Source organism: Nicotiana sylvestris, chromosome 11 (genome assembly GCF_000393655.2).
Source record: "Nicotiana sylvestris chromosome 11, ASM39365v2, whole genome shotgun sequence".
Lineage (NCBI taxonomy): Eukaryota > Viridiplantae > Streptophyta > Magnoliopsida > Solanales > Solanaceae > Nicotiana > Nicotiana sylvestris.
In genome coordinates, this window is record NC_091067.1 from 10,971,970 (window position 1) to 10,987,955 (window position 15,986).

Here is a 15,986-nt window from a genome sequence, read left to right on the forward strand (position 1 = left end):
TACAGGAGAACTCCCGATTTGGGTTTACAAAGATGTGTCGATGCAAGGGAAGCTTCTAAGCTACTTGAGGATGTACATATAGAGACATGTGGCCCGCACATGAATGGTTTTCTCTTGGCTAAGAAGATACTTAGGGCTGGTTACTTTTGGATGATCATGGTGACAGATTGCATCCAGTATGTCCGCAAGTGCTTTCAATGACAGGTGCATGCTGATATGATAAAAGTGTTGCCAAACGAGCTCAATGCAACAAGTTCACCTTGGCCAGTCACAGCCTAGGGAATGGATATTATTGGTCCGATTGAGCACACCGCTTCAAATGGACATAGGTTTATTCTGGTAGCCATTGATTACTTCACAAAATGGGTAGAGGCTGCATCTTACAAAGCTGTAACCAAGAAAGTCGTCGCAAATTTTGTTAAAGATCGTATTATCTGTCGATTCGAAGTTCCCGAGTCCATTGTTATTGATAATGCTGCCAACCTCAACGGTGATCTGATGAAACCCATGTGTGAAACTTTCAAAATCAAGCACAAGAACTCCACAGCATGCAGACCTTAGATGAATGGAGCCGTAGAAGATGGCAATAAAAACATCAAGAAGATAATAAGGAAGATGGTAGAAAACCACAAACAATAGAATGAGAAGCTACCTTTTGCTTTATTGGGATACCGTACTACGGTTCGCACATCAACCGGGGTAGCTCCCTACATGCTGGTTTATGGTACTGAAGTTGTCGTCCCAGCCGAAATAGAGATTCCTTCTTTGAGAGTCATACAGGAAGCTGAACTCAGCGATGTAGAGTGGATAAGAAGTTGTTATGAACAATTGGCCCTAATCGATGGAAAAAGGATGAACGTAGTGTGTCATGGCCAACTTTATCATAACAGAATGTCCAGAGCTTTCAACAAAAGGGTCAAACCAAGACAATTTTGCACCAGGATAGCTGGTGCTGAAGAGGATTTTCCCACATCAAGATGAAGCCAAAGGGAAATTCTCTCCCAACTGGAAAGGTCCGTACATGGTTCACATGGTGCTGACAGGAGGAGCACTCATACTTGCATAAATGGATGGAGAAAGCTTGCCAAAACCAATCAATTTAGACGCAGTCAAGAGATATTATGCCTAGATTATTTATATTTGATGTAATTGAACTACGCTTGACCTGATTCCCATTTAAGAGGGGATACGTAGGCAGCCTTTGGGTTCGGTCATATCATAATAAAATTTTCATTTCCCCCAAGATCAGAAACTGGGCAAGAATTTTGAGGAGGGTCCTCAAAATTCTAGAGCAAGTCCAGCCAACGCCAACATGTGTCAGGCGGTTAATAATCACTTAAGAAACTGGGGCAGAATTTTGAGAAGGATTCTCAAAATTCCGAAGAGGTTTCAGTAAGGCCTATTATCCGCAAACAACCGAAGGATCATCTACTAAACTGGGGCAGAATTTTGAGGAGGACCCTCAAAATTCTGACATAAGAGAGTTGCAATGCCTTTGAGATGTGTTACAGTCACTGGTTCATCAAAAATTAATTGATATATCAATACGTTTCAAAAAATAACTCTATTTTTATCAATAATTGCATATTTTTGAAAACGCTATTTCCATAATAGTCAAGCGTCACCCAGGAGAACTAAAAAAGGTTTTTAGAACGGAGCAAAGCAAAGCCAGCCAATAGAGGCACGAACCAACCTTCCCCCACAAACTTACAATTTTTCTTTGAACGTAGGCATATTTGACGTAGCGATAGCATTCGCAGATATGTATACACAAAGCAGAATTCACTATCAATTTAGACAGCCGACACTGAATAATCTCCAGCTAAGACATACACTACTCCTATTTGCTACTCGCTCTTTGCATGAGGCTAATCCTTGACTCCATATCTGCATGAGGCTAATCCCTGCCTCCCTACTTGCATGAGGCTAATCCTTGCCTCCATATTTGCATGAGGCTAATCCTTGCCTCCATATCTGCATGAGGCTAATCCCTGCCTCCCTACTTGCATGAGGTTAATCCTTGCCTTCATACTTGCATGAGGCTAATCCTTGCCTCCATATTTGCATGAGGCTAATCCGTTCCTCCCCATTTGCACGAGGCTAATCCTTGCCTCTATATCTGCATGAGGCTAATCCCTGCCTCCCTACTTGCACGAGGCTAATCCTTGCCTCCATATCTGCATGAGGCTAATCCCTGCCTCCCTACTTACAGGAGGCTAATCCTTGCCTCCATACTTGCATGAGGTTAATCTTGGCCTCCGTATTTGCATGAGGCTAATCCTTGCCTCCATACTTGCATGAGGTTAATCTTGGCCTCCGTATTTGCATGAGGCTAATCCTTGCCTCCATATTTGCATGAGGCTAATCCTTGCCTTCATATCTGCATGAGGCTAATACTTGCCTCCATATCTTCATGAGGCTAATCCCTGCCTCCCTATTTGCATGAGGCTAATCCTTGCCTCCCTATTTGTATGAGGCTAATCCCTGCCTCCCTATCTGAATGAGGCTAATCCTTGCCTCCATATCTGCATGAGGCTAATCCTTGCTTCCTTATTTGTATGAGCCTAATCCCTGCTTCCATATCGGCATGAGGCTAATCCCTGCCTCCCTATCTGCATGAGGCTAATACCTGCCTCCCTATCTGCATGAGGCTAATCCCTGCCTCTATATTTGCATAAGGCTAATCCTTGCCTCCCCATTTGCATGAGGCTCATCCTTGCCTCCCTATTTTCATGAGGCTAATCCTTGCCTCTATATTTGCACGAGGCTAATCCCTGCCTCCATATTTGCATGAGGCTAATCCCTGCCTCCCTATTTGCATGAGGCTAATCATTACCTCCCTATCTGCATGGGACTAAGCACTGTCCCTTTTCGCACAAATATTGCTCTATTTCTAGTACTATTTATTTGCTATTTAGTCGGGGCTAAGCTCTGTCCTCCATTTTGCAAGACTAAGCCTTGTCTTTTTACCATCATATTATCGCATATCATGGGCTGAAATATCGCCAATCTATCCAAAGGCATCATAGTCCAAAAGGCATCATCCTCATAGTCGAAAGACATCATGCCATGGCCTGAGGATCCCTTAAATTTGCGTATTATTATTCGAAGGTGTCATGGTTAGGAGGCACCATTTGTCATGTCCCGAGAACATCATTTCATGGCCTGCAAAGCCCTCACTAAATAATTCATGGTGTCACACCTTCTTTTTTACCTACACCAGTAAGGGCGTAAAGGAGTTTTTCCATTTAAAGGACAATCGAAACATGATTTATTTATTTAATTCAGAGTCACCACTTGGGATATTTATGGTGTCCCAAGTCACCGGTTGAATCCCGAATCGAGGAAAAGAAATGACTCTGTATTATAGTCCGCGAACTAGAAATCCGGATAAGGAATTCTGTTAACCCGGGAAAAGGTGTTACGCATTCCTGAGTTCTGTGGTTCTAGCACGGTCGCTCAACTGTCATATTCGGCTCATTTATCTGACTTTATACATGTTGGACCTGTGTGCAAATTTTAACTCTTTCCCGCTTTTATTATTGTTATTTTAAGAGAGAATTGCAACGTCGTGAAAACACGTCTCGAACCATGTCACATCAATGCACCCGTGGTTATTGACACATTTCGGCTCCGTTGAGATTTGGATTTGGGTCACATAAATGTGCACCCGAGTTTAACAAAGTAATTTATTAAAAGCGCGCCTAAAGTGACTAGCGCGTTATTATTTTGAGGAAAGCCATGAAATTCATTAGACGGTCCGTACCGAAATCTAAAGTATTTTAACATAATATTTACTGAGGGCCCCGCAACTTATGCGTTTTATTTGGCGAGGCTCGTCTCATTTATTATTTAAAGGCTAATCCTAAAATGACTATTATTCTTCTATTTATTTGTCTCTAAATAAATAAAAAGGGGGCCCTAATTAGTTATTATTAGCAAATCCTATAGTCTATCAATTGAAAATTAGTAGACCAAATGCTATTTCAACTTTAGGTCCAAAGAACCCAATCCATATGCTTGATCAAGTTTTGAACTACACGGCTTGGTTATTTGATTCTGCTAACATTCATGAATAAGTTAACTGATTCAAATTCAAGTAGACTATTGATATTAACCATTAACATGCAATTACTTGTTCCTACGTCGAAGTAGTGAGCTTAACGAACAAAGGAGAGGACATCAATAACTAACATGTTGGGCTGTTTTAAAAGCGCGTTTAACCTGAAATCGGAATAAGCACCACATATTGACTTCTGAATTAATTGTAGGTCCAAACAATACTGATATTCTATTTTTAACTCAATGTTAACTGAAATCAATACTAAACTATACTAAGTCTACAACTAATGAACACGAATTAACAGTTTAAACAGTCCTAATTAGGTACAAACTTCACAGTCTACATTTCATTGAGTTATAGCTCAAATTGGACTATACAACTACTTATCATCTATATCTACTGAGCTACAGATACAACATCAAATAATTAAGGGCCCGAGCACTTCCATTTCATGTTTACATCTCAAGGCTACATCAAATTGAGCTTAGTTGTGTACCTGGATTGGAATGAACAGAAGAATAAAGAGGAAGTCAGCAGCAGTACAACACAGCAAACAACAACAACAGCAAATAACACCAGCAGACAACAAATTGGAATTCAGAAATAGCTCCAAACCCAGTTTCAAATAAGAAAAACACTTGACCACATCTCATAATCAGTTGTGAAACCAAACAGCAACAACAAATAACTCCGGGCAACTAATTGGACCTCAAACTCAACAAGAAAACCAACCAATGAACCTCAAACACTCCAGTAAACAGACTTGAAATTGGAAACTGCACCCCAACAATTGAAAATCAGGTACTTTACTTCAAGCTTGCAATGCTATTTTTTACTGATTAAAGAAGGATCAAATGCAGAACCTAAGCGGACTAATTGCTTTTCTTTTTTTCTATATTTCCTGATATTCTTTTTGTGTCACCTTTGAGTCTAATTTCAAAAGCCCCCCTTTAACTCTGTCCAGACCCCTATTTATACCAAAACTACAGCCCTTATCTGCCTTGAAACACTTAAACTAATCAGAAAACATTCTGCCCACACTCCCTGAACCCCCACTACCATAATATGTCTTGTTCTTTTGTTTTAATCAAAGGTTATGGGTGGCTTAACTTGTTTAATCAACTTCCCATGCCATTAAGCCTTGTTCCCCACTATTACTAAACAATTCATTAGTTTAATGATACTTTAGTACCCTACTGTCAGACCATTCAACTTAAACCATTTTCAAACCTTTTAAATCCCAAAATACCCTCTTAAAGTCCCTGAAATTACTGTCCTACCCAATCCCTTTTAATCTGTATTAAACCTTTCAGCTCTAACCTATTCAAACCTACTAACTAACTAAGCTGAATCCTAATTAACCAACAAACTACAATAGTTATAACCAATTCAACTTGTCAAATCAGTCAGTAATTCAAGATAGAAACTCATATCAAATCAAATGGCATCAAAAATGAAGACTAAGGGTTCAGGGCATCACATATTGAACTAACTATATTGGGGAACCAATCATATTTAGCTCAGAATCAAATGAACTGAAATCAACTAGACGAGCATACACTTAGTTAGATTGGAACACAAAAGAAGAAACAACCAGAAGAGCTTTAAGGGGATTGACAGATTCAGGATAACAAATGACCAATAAATTCAGTTCAATGTGATGAACTGAATATACCAACAGGCTCAGTTCTAAGTTCAAATATACCAACAGGCTCATTTCAACACAAAATTTAGAACATAAACGAAGCATGAGGGGAAACATATTGGAATGAACTATGAAATCAAAACCAAAATTAAACTACTATCGTGTTAAACTAACACTCAAACCTACCGGACTAATCGGCGAAACTTATTCAATTGATTAAACAATTTATAACATATAATCAACAACAGAAATTTGAACTAAGAAAAAGGTCCGAAGAGAGGAGGAGGAAAATCATTGACAAAATCGGACTACAATGAAACTTTAAATAGACAAACAACAAACAACAACAACAAAAAAATGAAAAAGAAATGGAAAGGAAATACCTCAAAATCTATAGACCGAACTCCAATCAGTTTGACCTTCGACTTGAACATTTTGAGGTAAAATCGAACTTCAATCGAGTGTTTCCGACTGAGAACACTTGACTAAAGTCGATTGAAACCCCAATTTCTTTTTCCCCTCAGATCGACTCCATGTTTGGTCCTTCTAGGGTTCTTCAATTGATATAAAATTCGACCAGTTCTAGCAAGATTCGAGCCAAAGTAGGGGTGGTTTGGGAACGAGGGAGGTCAGGTGGAGTTGGGGTGTGATTTTGGGGTTAAGTGGACAGGCTAGGGTTTGGGACGGGGATCTTCAATCGAAGATTCGAGAAGTTGTAGTATGATTCGAGGTTAATGGAGTGTGGAATCGGAGAGGGGGGGAAGGGTAGTTCGGGGGTGTTATTTTCACGGCCATCGGAGCTGGCGCCGCTGGGTTTTCAGGCGAAGGGAACGAGGGCGGCTAGGGTTTAGGGGGTCGTCTCTGAAGGGTCTGAGAGAGACGATGGGGCGAGGGGGGTTTGGTTTGGGGTGGGGTGGGGTATGGTTTGAAGTATATATATGAAAGGGTGGGATGAATCCAGGCCGTTCGATCTGATGAGATCAATGGCTTGGATCCATTCATAAACGAAAACGACATTGCTTCGTTTACCCTTGAGACTGGATCGGTCTTGGATGGGAATGGGTCGGGTGACAGAGGAGTTGATCTGGACCGTTGATCAGCTGAGATCAACGGCCCAGATTGAGCGTTACTAAACGACGTTGTTTGATTTGTCTCTGAGACGGACTGGATTGGGGCGGGTATTGGGCTAATTTTTGGTATGGGCCTAGTCCGAATTTCCCATCTTTCTTATTTGTTTCTTCTTTTTCTTCTTATTTCCTATCTAAAATTTAGATTAAATTACCAACCAAAATTAAAAAATACTAATTATCTTCTAATAAAAATTATCATGCACAATCAAATACCAACCAAAATAAAATCACACAATTAGAGATTAAATTAAAAATGCAAAGTACATTCTTTTTGTGATTTTCATTCTTATAAATTCAAATATTGTTTAATTAATTCCTACTTGTAAAGTTAAATCCTAAATGCACATATATTTATATTTTATTTTATTTTTGTATTTTTTCCTTAATTAAAGTAAAAATAATCATGCACAGACAAATACAAATAAATCACAAACAACACAAAACTATTTTATTTTGAATTTTCTGGGAGTAGTTCTCGTAGGGCAAAAATCACGTGCTCACAGCTGCCGCTCTTTGTCCGGAAACGCGAAGGGTTTTCGTGCAAAGATAAAGTGAGCAGATACGAGCGATTTTTGCCCGTTCGTCTACTCCGTGTGAAGCATTTTTGAAAGATTTGACCGAACCTCTGCTTCAAAGGTTTCCTACATATCCCTGCTAAAAGGGAATCAGGTTAATGTAGTTTGGGAAGTTTTGGTAGCTGGGACTACCATGGAGCTGTGGATTTACTGATATTGTTGTTGCTGCTACTACCACTACTTACTGACTTCCTTATTACACTATGCTAAAAGAGAACAAGAAGTTAAACTAAACTATAGTCTATGAATTACAAAGATTTATTCTCAAACTTGGTCATGTGACTATTGTTGCCTTGTCGCCTCGTGTTTCCTCCGATGTTTCTTTACTTTTGACTTGACTTGTATTTTCTCTCGATTGCCGAACTTGAACTGCTTATTTCCTTTTTGTGAGCTTCGCATTATTTTTCCTTCGAAGCTTAAACTGCCTTCTTCTAACTAGTGTTGCCTTCCTTCCGACTTCTAGACTTTAATTTATGTTGGGGATTTTTGTTGTAACCCTCCGTTCTCTGGGCGGGCTCCTGACTTTTACTACGACTTAAAAAGATAATACCTCCATTTTCTAGGAGGGCACCTGACTTCGTCTACAACTTGGAATGATAACAACCTCCATTCTCCAGGCGGGCTCCTGACTTCCAATACAACTTAAAAATATAACACCTCCATTCTCCAGGCGGGCTCCTGACTTCAACAACGACTTAAAAATATAAAACCTCCATTCTCTAGGCGGGCTCCTGACTTCAACGACTTCTTAAAATGTAACACCTCCGTTCTCCAGGTGGGCTCCTGACTTCTACTACGACTTAAAAATATAACACCTCTATTCTCCAGGCGGGCTCCTGACTTCAACTACTTCTTAAAAAGATAATACCTCCATTCTCCAGGCGGGATCCTGACTTCGTCTACAACTTGAAATGATAACAACCTCCATTCTCCAGGCGGGCTCCTGACTTCCAACACAACTTAAAAATATAACACCTCCATTCTCCAGGCGGGCTCCTGACTTCAACGACGACTTAAAAATATAACACCTTCATTCTCCAGGCGGGCTCCTGACTTCAACAACTTCTTAAAATGTAACACCTGCGTTCTCCATGCGGGCTCCTGACTTCTACTACGACTTAAAAATATAACACCTCTATTCTCTAGGTGGGCTCCTGACTTTAACTACTTCTTAAAAATATAATACCTCCATTCTCCAGGCGGGCTCCTGACTTCAATTATGACTTAAAAAGATAATACCTCCATTCTCCAGGAGGGCTCCTGACTTCCAACACAACTTAAAAATATAACACCTCCATTCTCCAGGCGGGCTCCTGACTTTTACTACGACTTAAAAAGATAATACCTCCATTTTCCAGGCGGGCTCCTGACTTCGTCTACAACTTGGAATGATAACAACCTCCATTCTCCAGGCGGGCTCCTGACTTCCAACACAACTTAAAATACGTTCTATTGTCGTTGTTCCTTCCTGCCTCCTAAACCATTTTCCTTCTAACTTGAATTAACTTCTTTCAGAACTGCTTCCCTCAAAACTGGTGTTTTATTCCTCTAAAAACTGCTGGGGATAACATTGGTGTTTCATTCAAAATATGTTATTTTCCTCCTTCGAAGACTATTTCCCTTAAAGCTGGTGTTTTCCTTCCCCTGGAACTACTTCCCTTAAGACTTGTGTTATCTTCCTCCCAAAATTGCTTTCTTTAAAACTTGTTTTGCCTTCTTTCGTAAACTGCTGGGGATACCACTTTTCTCCAAACTTGTGTTATCTTCCTTCTTCCCCAGGGTACCTGACTTTCAGAAAATTTTCAAAAATAAAAGAAAATTTTCTGCCCCAGTTTGACAATCTTTCTTGCGGCATGTCTTTCTGTCATCAATAACATTTCCTATCCCTGCTTAAAATCAAAGAGAATTTGTTAGTTTAAAATGTGGGGATGCTCTTGCTAGGGACTGTTTTCCCTTTCGCTCTTTTCCATGCTCTGCGTTGTTCGACCATCTTGAAACTTGGCTGATAACTTCCGACCTTCTTGATGATTCTGTATTCCCAACTTCTCGACTGTTGTTTTCCACCTTTGCTCCATACTGTCCCAAAAACTTAGACCAATTCATCATTTAGTCTTACAGCTACGTCTTTCTCGTCCCATCACATTATCCTTACATGTCTTATCCTCATTTACCTTGCATCATGTTGGCAACTGGTAGTTAGCTTTGAAAAATCCTTCTTAAAAACAAACTACTATTGATCAAAAAGAGAATGGAAAATGATGACTTCGAAAGATAGAACAAGAAAAATCTTTCTGAACAACTGTTTGAAGAGAAAATAACTTATTTGAATGGTATAACCGATCCCAATGGTCATGTCGCACATTTTTGGATTAATCAACCCAGTCTGTTCACATCAATCAATCTTTCTGATGTCCCTACTTTGCATTTCAAAGGTCCCGCAACCCATCTTCTTTTGCCAAAACAACATCTTTATTCTGCTTGATGTCTCGACGGATCCTTTCTATCAAGCTTATCTCGTTTGCCCCCTTTTAATTCCTTGTCGCCTTATAGTGCCCTTCGAGGGGTTTTCACTAATAAGACTCTCTCGTTTCTCTCAACTCTCGTCGCCTTATGGTGCCTGTGAAGGTTTTCACCAATAAGACTCTCTCACTTTATTTCTCTTAACTTCCGTCGCCTTATAGTGCCTGTGAAGGTTTTCACCAATAAGACTCTCTCATTTTATTTTTCTCAATTTCCGTCGCCTTATGGTGCCTGTGAAGGTTTTCACCAATAAGACTCTCTCATTTTATTTCTTTTCAGCTGGGTATTGGGGTGTTACTGATAAGATTCTCTCATTTCATTTCTTTTCTGCTGGGGATTCTCTCATTTCATTTCTTTTCTGCTGGGGACCAGAGTGTTACTCCAGATTTCCATTTTCCCGACTTGGCACTTCTCGGATACTGATCGGGAGGACTTTTGGACATCAATATGAGTTTCTGGTGTATGGCTAAAGAAAAAATTTAAAATAATTTTGATGGGTAAAACATTACAACTCTTGGAATCAACTTTCTATCCCAAAATTATAAACACAACTTTTGCCCCAGTTTTTCTTGCTTGGGGATTTTTGATTCTTATTACACCATGACCGAGCCGAGAGGCGCCTACGTATCCTTTTTGAGGAATCAGGTCAAACGCAGTTCCCATTTCCTTTGTTTTTCTTGTGACTTTTCTTTTGTCTTTATTATCATTATTTTTCTTTTCTCCCTTTTTTCATTTTCATTATTGATTCCAAAAAGAGGGGTATGAAAGAATAAATAAGCTCAAAAGGGGAAGAAAAGGTTGAAGTATTTGGATGGAAGAACAAATTGCCTCCGTCATTTCATTCTCCGATATCATGCCAAATGCAAACAAACAACAATTACAATTAAAAGAAATCATACATAATATCTCTTAACTGCGTCAGAATTGATAGCCATGTCGATGCATTTTCCTTTGATATATGTTAAACATAAAGCACCATTGGACAACACTCTGGTTACAATGAATGGCCCTTACCAATTCGGGGCGAACTTGCCTTTTGCCTCAGCCTGATGTGGAAGGATGCATTTCAGCACTTGTTGGCCCACTTCAAACTTCTGGGGACGCACCTTTTTGTTGTATGCTCTTGCCATTCTCTTTTGATATAACTGGCCATGATACACAGCTGCCAATCTTTTTTCATCAATCAAGTTCAACTGCTCCAAACGAGTTTTGACCCACTCATCATCATCAATCTCAGTTTCAGCGACAATCCGAAGGGACGGGATTTCAACTTCCGTAAGTCTTACAGCTTCAGTTCCATATACCAACAAATAAGGAGTTGCACCTACTGAAGTACGGACAGTGGTGCGATAACCCAACAATGCAAATGGTAATTTTTCATGCCATTGCCTCGAACCTTCTACCATTTTCCAAAGTATCTTCTTTATGTTTTTGTTGGTTGCCTCAACTGCTCCATTCGCCTTGGAACGATATGGGGTGGAATTGCGGTGTGTAATCTTAAACTATTGACATACCTCTTTCATCAAATTGCTGTTAAGATTAGCACCATTATCCGTGAGGATCACCTTTGGGATTCCAAATCGACAGATGATATTTGAGTGAACAAAATCGACCACTGCTTTCTTGGTCACAGACTTGAAAGTTTTGGCCTCAACCCATTTGGTGAAATAATCAATGGCTACCAGAATGAACCTATGCCCGTTGGATGCTGTTGGCTCAATTGGTCTAATGATATCCATACCCCAAGCGACGAAGGGCCATGGCGCTAACATTGTGTGTAATTCCAATGGTGGAGAATGAATCAAATCTCCATGTATCTGGTACTGATGACATTTGTGTACAAAACCAATACAATCTCGCTCCATGGTGAGCCAATAATAACCTGCTCGGAGAATTTTCTTCGCCAGCACATATCCGCTCATATGTGGTCCGCATACTCCTGAATGTACTTCGAACATGACAGCCATAGCCTGTCTAGCATCTATGCATCTTAACAATCCCAGGTCTGGTGTTCTTTTATACAGAACTCCTCTACTCAAGAAAAATCCACTTGCCAAACGTCGAATTGTTCACTTTTGATCCCCCGTTGCTTGAACTAGGTATATCCTCATTCTGATGTATTCCTTGATATCGTGGAACCATGGTTCGCCATCCAGTTCTTCTTCAATCATGTTACAATAAGCATGCTGATCTCGGACTTGAATATGCAAAGGATCGACATAAGCTTTGTCCGGATGGTGCAGCATTGATGCTAGGGTAGCCAAAGCATCGGCGACCTCATTATGGACCCTTGGAATATGCCTGAACTCCACTGATCTAAACCGTTGACAAAGATCATGTAAGCATTGTCGGTATGGTATGAGCTTCAGATCTCGCGTTTCCCAGTCTCCTTGAATTTGATGTACCAGAAGGTCCGAGTTTCCCAAGAACAAGACTTCCTGGACATCCATGTCTGCAGCTAGCCTTAAACCCAAAATGCATGCCTCGTATTCGGCCATATTGTTGGTGCAACAAAACCGAAGCTGAGCCGTAACAGGATAGTGATGCCCTATTTCAGAAATAAGCACAGCTCCTATTCCGACTCATTTCATGTTAGTAGCCCCATCAAAGAAAAGTTTCCAACCTAGTTTTCGGACCTATTCTAGTTCATCAATGTGCATCACCTCTTCATCAGGAAAATAAGTCCTCAGTGGCTCATACTCTTCATCGACCGGGTTTTCGGCCAAATGATCGGGCAATGCTTGGGCTTTCATCGCCGTCCGAGTCACATAGATTATGTCAAACTCTGTGAGCAAAATCTACCATTTTGTGAGTCTTCCTGTCAGCATAGGCTTTTGAAAGATATACTTCAATGGATTCAAACGCGAAATGAGGTAAGTAGTGTAGGATGACAAGTAATGTTTCAATTTATGTGCCACGAAAGTTAGGGCGCAACATTTCCTTTCTAGGTGAGTATACTTAACCTCGTAAGCTGTGAACATTTTGCTAAGATAATAGATGGCTTGTTCTTTCCTGTCGGTGACATCATGCTGCCCCAGTACACAACCAAATGAATTTTTCAAGACTGTCAAGTAAAGAATCAAAGGTCTTCCTGGTTCTGGCGGAACCAGCACAGGTGGGTTTGTCAAGTAACCTTTAATCTTATCAAACACTTCTTGACACTCATCAGTCCACTTGATCGCAGCGTCCTTCCTCAACAACTTGAAAATAGGCTCACAAGTTGTCGTGAGCTGAGCAATAAACTTACTGATGTAGTTATGCCTTCCTAACAGACTCATCACTTTAGTCTTGTTCCTTGGAGGGGGAAATTCTTGTATGGCTTTGATCTTTGATGGGTCCAATTCGATGCCTCGCCGACCGATTATGAATCCTAATAGCTTTCCGGATGGAATACCGAATGCACATTTGGCGGGGTTAAGCTTGAGGTTGTACTTGCGAAGCCTCTAGAAGAATTTCCTCAAATCCTCGACGTGGTTGGCCTGATGCTTTGATTTTATGATCACATCATCTACATATACTTCAATCTCCTTATGTATCATATCATGAAACACAGTAGTTATTGCTATCTTATAAGTTGCCCCAGCATTCTTCAACCCAAATGGCATTACTTAGTAGCAATAAGTTCCTCATGGCGTGATGAAGGCTGTTTTTTCTGCATCTTCTTCGTCCATTAGAATCTGATGATACCCGGCATAGCAATCCACAAAAGATCCAATCTCGCACTTGGCACAATTGTCAATCAAAATGTGGATATTGGATAGTGGGAAGTTATCCTTCGGACTTGCTTTGTTGAGATTGCGGTAATCGACGCATACTCTGATCTTGCCATCCTTCTTCGGCACAGGCACGACATTAGCCAACCAAACAGGATATCGGGTGACCCAGATAACCTTTGCATCCAACTGTTTGGTAACTTCTTCTTTAATCTTCACACTCATATCAGTTTTGAATTTCCTCAACTTTTGCTTGACGGGAGGGAACACTGGATCAGTGGGCAATTTGTGGACCACTAAATCAGTGCTTAAACCCGGCATGTCGTCAATTGACCACACAAAAACATCTTTGTACTCGATGAGTGCTTTGACTAACTCCTTCCGAATTTCTGGCTCGAGGTGGACACTTATTTTAGTCTCTCGGACATTGTCTGTGTCCCCTAAATTGACGACTTCTGTGTCATTCAAATTGGGTTTGGGTTTTTCTTCGAAGTGAATTAACTCCTTACTAATTTCTTCGAAGGCTTCATCATCACATTCTGATTCGTAACCACAATCTACTTCTTGAACTAAAATTTCGGAATCAGATTGATTTTTAAGACTGGGCTGAGAATTCCTTATGCATGCCATGTCATTAGAACCAGCGAAAAAAGAACTGTATAAAAAAAACAAAAGAAAAATCATCAGGAATGATGAAGAAAGGGAAATTGTATTTCATTGATTGATAAAAGATAACAAGGTTTGCACACTCAAACAAACTGGAAAAAAATGAAATCTAGATTACAACCCTGGAATAATACGTACAAACTTAAAGGAAAATCAAAGCGAACTACCAAGACTCCTTCCGAGTAGGGAGAGGAGTAGCCTTCCAATTATTAAGATTTGTTTTTGGCCCGACAAATTGCACTTCCGCGTTGCTAGAACCCTCTCCAATTTCCACCATGTTCACACTGTCAAACAACTGCTCGAATCTTTCAATCAACTCCTTGTCAAGATTAATCACAGAATTGGGAATTTTTGTCACTGGGCGACTCCTTGTACCGGACTTGACAAATGACCTGGAAAGACGTGGGACTGGCTTTGGAAGGACCCATGCCCTCTGTTTCAATTTCCTGGCTCTTTTTATGTCTGCGGCTGTGGGCTTGAATCCCAGACCGAATGTTCCCAAGTTTTCAAGAAGAGACACGGGCTATATGATGCCTTGCAGATCTGACCCTAAACCATTTCCTGGTACAAAACCATTCTTCAGCATTTCATATGCTACCATGATTGATGTGGCGTTTATCTTCGGACTTGGGATACACTTCCTTTTTGGAACTTTCTCGACTGGCATTGCGTCAGAAACTTGGTAGACCCATGGTCCCTTGTCATCTTCCACTTCAATTAACGGCACAATGGTGTTACTGTGAGCGCACAAATTATATTCGTCGTGCACCACTATTTCCTGTCTGTCCCATTCAAACTTGACCATCTAATGGAGTGTTGATGGCACTGCTTTAGCGGCGTGAATCCACGATCGCCCTAACAGCAAATTGTAGGAAACAACGTTATCCAGCACTTGGAATTCCATTGTGAATTCTACTGGACCTATGGTCAGCTCCAGCATTATGTCCCCAACTGAGTCTTTTCCTCCGCCGTCAAATCCCCACACACAGATATTGTTCTTATGGATCCTCTCCTCTTCTACTTTTAGCTTGCTTAGAGTGGAGAGAGGACAGATATTTGCACTTAAACCATTGTCAACCAATACCCGGGTAACCACGGCTTCCTCTCATTTCACTGTCAGGTAAAGGGCTTTGTTATGATCAGTACACTCTACCGGCAATTCATCATCGGAAAAAGTGACTCTGTTTACTTCGAAAATCTTGTTGGCTATCTTTTCCAGATGGTTTACCAAGATCTTGTCGGGAACATGGGCCTCATTCAGGATTTTCATCAGGGATTGGCGGTGTTCATCTGAATGGATTAGCAACGAGAGTAACGAGATCTGAGAGGGCGTTTTCCTCAACTGCTCTACAACAAAATAGTCATGCACCTTCATTTTCCTAAAAAATTCCTCTGCCTCTTCTTTAGTTACCGCTTTCTTTACCGGCGTTGGATTATCTTTAGCTCTTCTTAATTCCTCGGGAGCAAAACACCTTCCAAAGCGAGTCAAACCTTGCACTTCACAAACTTCTTCTTTGACTTCTTTCCCCTTGTAAATCACCGACACTCGTTCATAATTCTAAGGAACGGCCTTGCTGTTGATTACTGGAAGCTGAGTTACTGGCTTTATAATAACAGGCTCTGTGCGAGCACCCTTCACGACCACCACAGGTTTACTTGCGACCCCTGGCACTA